We start from the raw sequence: 6,361 nt of genomic DNA, 5'->3' as shown, positions 1-6,361 counted from the left end.
AGGGCTGTCTTTGAGCCATTGCACATCCTTATTGTTCTGCCTTTCTCGTGATTATTGGACAGGGCAATAAGATATGGGCCACTGTGCATTTGTACCTGTCGAAATGTTGCTCCCACTAAAATAGCATATCTGGCATAGGGTTGGTTGAGGAGAGTTAAAATTCCAAGTTACAGTTTAAAAATGTTATTAAAGGCAGAAAAGCTATCAGTAGAAATGGGAGTATGGGCTGATCTAAACAGCTCTGTAGCAAGCTATTGACTCTTCACATACTCTTCCAATGCTGGAATCAAAGCAGTCACACACTTAATTGCTTTTGTTGTCCTGTTAGCATTCTAATAATTAGATGCCCTTCAATTATGTATTGGAGACAGTCTTCCAAAATAGCACAGGGTGTTCCTTATACAAATGACTACATAATAATGCCAAGTTGAAGGATAAACATGGTCTTTGATAGATATGCTAAACATCAAGTGAAGTTTCTATTTGGGCAGTGAATAACTGATCAGCAACTTTTGGCAACAAAGAGAGAGCAAGGTGGGTGGACATATTTCTACACAGCCTCTAGGGAGGGAAGTAACCCCATGCTATCCCAATGTTTCTCGGTACATCTGTGGTATCTCTCAGCACCCTATATTTCAGGAAGTCAGCCTGTTTGTGAAGTTATTGTAAGGTAGCAGTGGGCATAAGTAAAACACTGCTAATATAGTACTTGGCCAAAAGTAGCCTCCCCTGTAGGAGTTTGTTTATAAATTGCTTTGGTCCACTTGACAAGGTCAAATCCATTCTCTTAATGATGAATCTCATCTGTTCTGGTGCAGAAAGAAATGTTTTCTTTCACTTCTACGTGTGGTAAGAGCTCATTCATCTCTGTATGTTCTAAAGGGAAATCTAGCTACATCAGAGAGAGAAGGAGTATTCAGAGGGCAACTGATGGCCAGGAAGATATATTGAATTCACTTTCCTGGGACAGACATTCAAATGGTAACAAGTGATAGAAAACAGCTCTATATTTCAGCATGATGTGTGTTCTCTCTCTTATGATTAAACCCCCTGTGGGCCATCTGCATTTAATGGGTTAGAACTACTTTGTAGCTGCAGTTTTTTCCTTCCATGGCTCTTATTTATTTGAGAGGAGACCAAACTGCACTCTTAAAAGTGCAGCACGTAGGAAACACTGCCAAAAGAATGAGATCGAAAAGGCAAATTTATGAGCCAGTGTTGTTTTAAGCATTTAGCAGTATAAATAGGAAGTGTAGATAAATGTGGACATATAAGTGACTCTCTGTTTATCTCAGTTACATTATTTGCCTAAATTCCAGAAGAGAATTAGCCCAATTAGTTTATATAAGGGTTAATGCTCTGCCTCTGGACTAGCAGTTTAGCATATGTGTAGAATTGTTTTCAAACCAAAACTAATACTCCTCCTTAGAACAGATCTACCTAAAAATAAAAAGCATTGCTCAGTTCATCCTTGTCTGTCTGATCGTAGAAGAAAGGAAAGGAAAGGAAAGGAAAGGAAAGGAAAGGAAAGGAAAGGAAAGGAAAGGAAAGGAAAGGAAAGGAAAGGAAAGGAAAGGAAAGGAAAGGAAAGGAAAGGAAAGGAAAGGAAAGGAAAGGAAAGGAAAGGAAAGGAAAGGAAAGGAAAGGAAAGGAAAGGAAAGGAAAGGAAAGGAAAGGAAAGGAAAGGAAAGGAAAGGAAAGGAAAGGAAAGGAAAGGAAAGGAAAGGAAAGGAAAGGAGAGGAGAGGAGAGGAGAGGAGAGGAGAGGAGAGGAGAGGAGAGGAGAGGAAAGGAGAAACAAATATGGAAACTACTGTAATCAGTTAGATGTAAAACAATGATTTAATAAAGTGCAGTGTTTTAAAAATAGCAGAATGGGCTACCTAACAAGAAACCATTGATATAAAGTAATGTTGTTCCAGGGCAATTTGATTTAGCATAGTATATCTATTATGTATTTATTAGGGATCAGATTCTGGTCCCAAGTCAAGTCACTGGCAAGATTCCCACTAACTTCAGTTAGGAACAGGATTTGATCTTATGGAGATTTTTGAGTAGAGTTAAGGAAATTTCATCTTTCCTCGCCAACACTGAGTTTTCTGGCTCTAAATATTCCGTGAACCTTCCGCCAATGAGGCATTTTCCTCTTTTCTCATTGTATATATTACTTAAGCATTTGCTAAATAATACTCACTAATTCAGATCTCCATTCCAGGCCTTTTTCTAAAAGGCTCCCAAAATCATTCAGTGTATTATTTATCCTATGTGCTCAAGTGACATCAGGCATATTTTTCCACGTATAAATATGTATTTCATTATATTATTAAAATGTTTTAAAGACTAATTTAAAAAATCATTCTTAGCACTCTAGAATCTGAGCTGTTCCCTAATACCACTTTGAAAGAAAAACATAGCGTCTGTGTTGTATTGTCATTTGCACAGTTAAAGATTTCAGCTGCTTCCATTTTTAATGATTAAAACAAAATCACCTGAGTAAATACACACAAGTATACACACCTTTATACACATCCAGATACTTCTGTCTCTCTTCGGAGATACTGCTTAACTTTCATTTTATGTGTACTTTTCTCTTTCTTGGGAATCAGAAAGGCAAAGCCATCAAGAAAATGTCAACTAGGACCACATTCAGGCAGTCTGTTAATAAGACTGGATTTTCCTCTGTTTTTAGCAAAAATGCTTTAACCCGCTTAGTAGTCCCCCTCCATATCAATAAATTGCTCATTCACTGAGCAGTTTGGGGGACAGAAGTCTAACCCTTTGAAGCTCCCAGAGTATAACAGAAGAGTTAGCCCAGCTGTAATCACACTGGGTCTAAACTGGGGCTGGTACGTGCATATGGATATTCTCACTGAAAGCATGAGGGTACAAGGCAGGCAGAATCAAACCTATTTCAGTAATTTGTAAAAATTAGAGGATGCAAAGATCATTGTTGCCCCAGCTTCTGAGAGATGGAAGGGGCTTTGGGGCGGCCAGCTGTTAGAATATGTTAGAAAAGTGCTCTTACACAACTGTCATCTTGTGAGCCATTAAGTTCCACTGTATAACCAGTCAGAAAATATGAATTTTGTCCTGACCCTATAACCTGTACTCTTACAAGTAATCTTTTTTTATACCAGCAGCCCCGCTGACTTTGATCAGTGTTATTGCCTATACACTGACGGCTTTATTGTCTAGTAATTGACCCTATTGTAATAATCATTGTTATGAAGGCAGGCCCCTTCGAGGTTTTCTTTTTTGGATTCTTTATATCCCTTCTTAATCCCATGATCTTCTTGCAAGCAGAGATAGGAGAGCTGACAGTAAAAGAATTCTTATGTTCACAGGTCCTGGTAAAATTTAGGCAAGGGAATTGAGGCAAGGGTGGGAAGCAAGAGACCCCTGGCTTTGCATTTCCTCCTTACCCCAGCACTACACCCTGACTCTCCCTGCCGGAGCTTCTCCTGCCATTCCCAGCCCTCATACGCCGTACTCACTGCGCACTCCCTCCCTCCCACACACCTCCCATTCGCTGCTTGCCCAGTCTGCTGCTTATTTTACACAATTTAAATCTAAAATACGTCCTTTTGCCTTTCATGATTTTACACCCTGGATATTTCCCTCATAAGTTTGCTTATACCACTAATATTTCAAATGATAATTCAGCAGTGTACCACAGCTGTTTTGCATTGCACTGGCAATGCAAAGCATCTGTAAACCTGGTTGAACTAGACATATGCTTTAGCTTCTTCGGGCTAGTCAGAAGTGGTATAAAATAAATGAGAAAAAGAAGTAGCCTTTGGACTGAGAGCTGTGTAACTCACAGTGTCTAGCTCTCCTTCCGATGCCAGCCAAACTTGCAATATCACTGTAGAGAGGAAAGAAAGGTGTATTCTGGAGATAGAGGAGCAAGCCCCTTGTTACTTGGGTATGAAAGAGATGGGGGAAAAAAACAGTGCCTTGTCACAGAAAGAGCTTCCCCTGGAAATTTTTTGAATTTTAGCACTTTAAGTGCTAAAACTTCTAAGATGAGTTTTAACACTGTTTCAGATCAAACAGGTAATTATTTATAAGTTTATCAAGGAAATTTTGATTCATTTATCTCATTCTGAAAGCACTGAACTATTTTATTCTTTAAGAGCAAAAGCATTTATTTCTGCCATGTGAAAATGTACCAGTACTAAATGCACTGTATTTGTTGTGTTTGTTAAATAAGATACTTCAGGGCCTTACCATATAGTCTGCAATTAAAACAAAATATTTTTAACATATTGAAATGAAATTTTTCAAAACTTGACAGTATAAAGTACTATGACATTAAAAAAGTGAAGTGAAAAATACGGTTCATTTCAGCTTATTCTCAGTAACAAAAAATGCCTTCCTTGATATGTTTCTGTATGTAATGCTGACGATTAAACTGTAGTAGAAATCACTTGTGTCAAACTTTTCTGACTGTTTTTCTGGTAAGGAGGCTGGGTCTTTCGCCCCTAAATGCAGTGTTGTCTATCAGTCACGTGAATCTGCAAAAATCTGGAAGAGGACATTAATTTTCATAGAAGAATTTGCATGTATTCAAAGATTTGGTTTCAAACACAGGCTTAAGTTTTTCAAATTGCTGATGAATCAATCATAGAAGAAAAAACAGCACAGCAATATGTCATCACAAATTCTTCACAGCAATAATTACAACTATATTTCACTTTCTCTTTTAACAGGATAGGGACTCTTTGCCCAGAAGTTCTATAAATTTACTTCTCAACATTGCATGATGATCACATATCTCAAACATTAGTTAAAGTACTTGGCAGGAAGGCTATGTAAATCACCTCCTTTTGTTTTTAGTGCATTTGCCACATGTTGAAGAAGCAGCAGAAAGATTAGTTGCTCATGCTAGAAATCATTAAGTGGACAAAATCAAAGCTCAAGAGCACAAGTCCTGTCAAATGTGGGAGTATAGTCCAGAGGGAAAGAAAATCATTTAACTTGAATAGAAACTTACTCAAATTATTTGCATATACTGAAATGCTTCTTTTCTAAAGTCTTCTTATAAAAAGAGAACCCTACAAATAGCCCTGTTGACTTTATTTACACTGTATTTGTGGAATAAGGCGCTACTCATCTTGGTTAAAAAATCTGAGTCTGGCCTTTAGCCAGTGCAGGCCAGATTCTGCCATCCCTACCAGAGCTGAATAGTACCTTAAGCTGGGCCTGATTATGAACCGATTACTCATGTTGTGGTGAGCAGCTCTTTGCATGAATAGGGCCATTGTGAATAACCACTTACAAGTGATTCACAATTTGGCGTATGTGAGTAGTCCCGCTCTCATCAATGCATCTACTCATGGAGTAAAGCACTACTAAATAAAAGTGGCAGAATGTGACCCTGTTGTAGTACTTGACATCTAACACGAAGATACTTTTTCATTAGCTAAATGAAAAGCTGCAACCAACAGACTATCATTCATTCTTTGAGACGAAGCTGATGCAAGAGCATGACAAGCTTAATGCAGGGTCTGCAACTTATCACACCTCAGGTTTAACGAAGGGTTGAATACCTGTTTGTCTAACGCATAGCAAGATGAAGCAAATAATCCCCGTGGCTAAAAATGGAGAGGAAAAATTAATTAGAATTGTATCCTTTCCACTTAATAAAAATCAGCAGGATGATGACAGAGTCTTTTATTTTCCCCTTTGATTTGGGGTGATTCAAGCATCTAGATATGGTGTAATGTTTTGAAAATGGTTGTTTATTTACCCCAAGCATTCTGTCGCTGCGATAAATTCCTCGGAATTGTTTAATTTTACTCTTGACATAAAATGCCTTGTAAAAAAGAACTTTTTTTGGGATTCACGAGGCAATAATTACAACTTCTGCTATTAAATTACATCAGTAAACTGAAGGAGAGGCAACAATAAAAGTGGCTTGAAGTCTGCCAGTTAAGCTTTTGCTGCTTTATCCACTAATGATGCTCTAATAAAAATTATCTGGAAATCAGTTTGACATGTTCCAAATGCTATACCTTAAAAAATGATTATGTGGAAACTGAAAAAAATATGAAAAACACATTTTAGAATTGGAAACAGCTTGACCCATTAAAAAAACTGTATTTCCACTGCTTTTGTCCTTCTGCTTGTGGCAAGTGTCTATATAAAACCTGTATATTTACCTGTGCTAATAAAATGCTTTTTGCTTTAAATTGTAAGGCTCATTTTACTGTTGTCTAAGCAGACCATAAAAAAGGAAAAGATAAATTCTAGCCTGAACATTTTTTCCCAGATCCTCAGGCTAAAGTTGAAGCTCATTTTCAGAAGGAGAATAAAATTAAGAAACCACAAATTGAAGGATACATATGTATTAGACATTG

Source organism: Dromaius novaehollandiae, chromosome 1, assembly GCF_036370855.1.
Source record: "Dromaius novaehollandiae isolate bDroNov1 chromosome 1, bDroNov1.hap1, whole genome shotgun sequence".
Classification (NCBI taxonomy): domain Eukaryota; kingdom Metazoa; phylum Chordata; class Aves; order Casuariiformes; family Dromaiidae; genus Dromaius; species Dromaius novaehollandiae.
Note: the sequence above shows the minus strand (reverse complement) of the source record.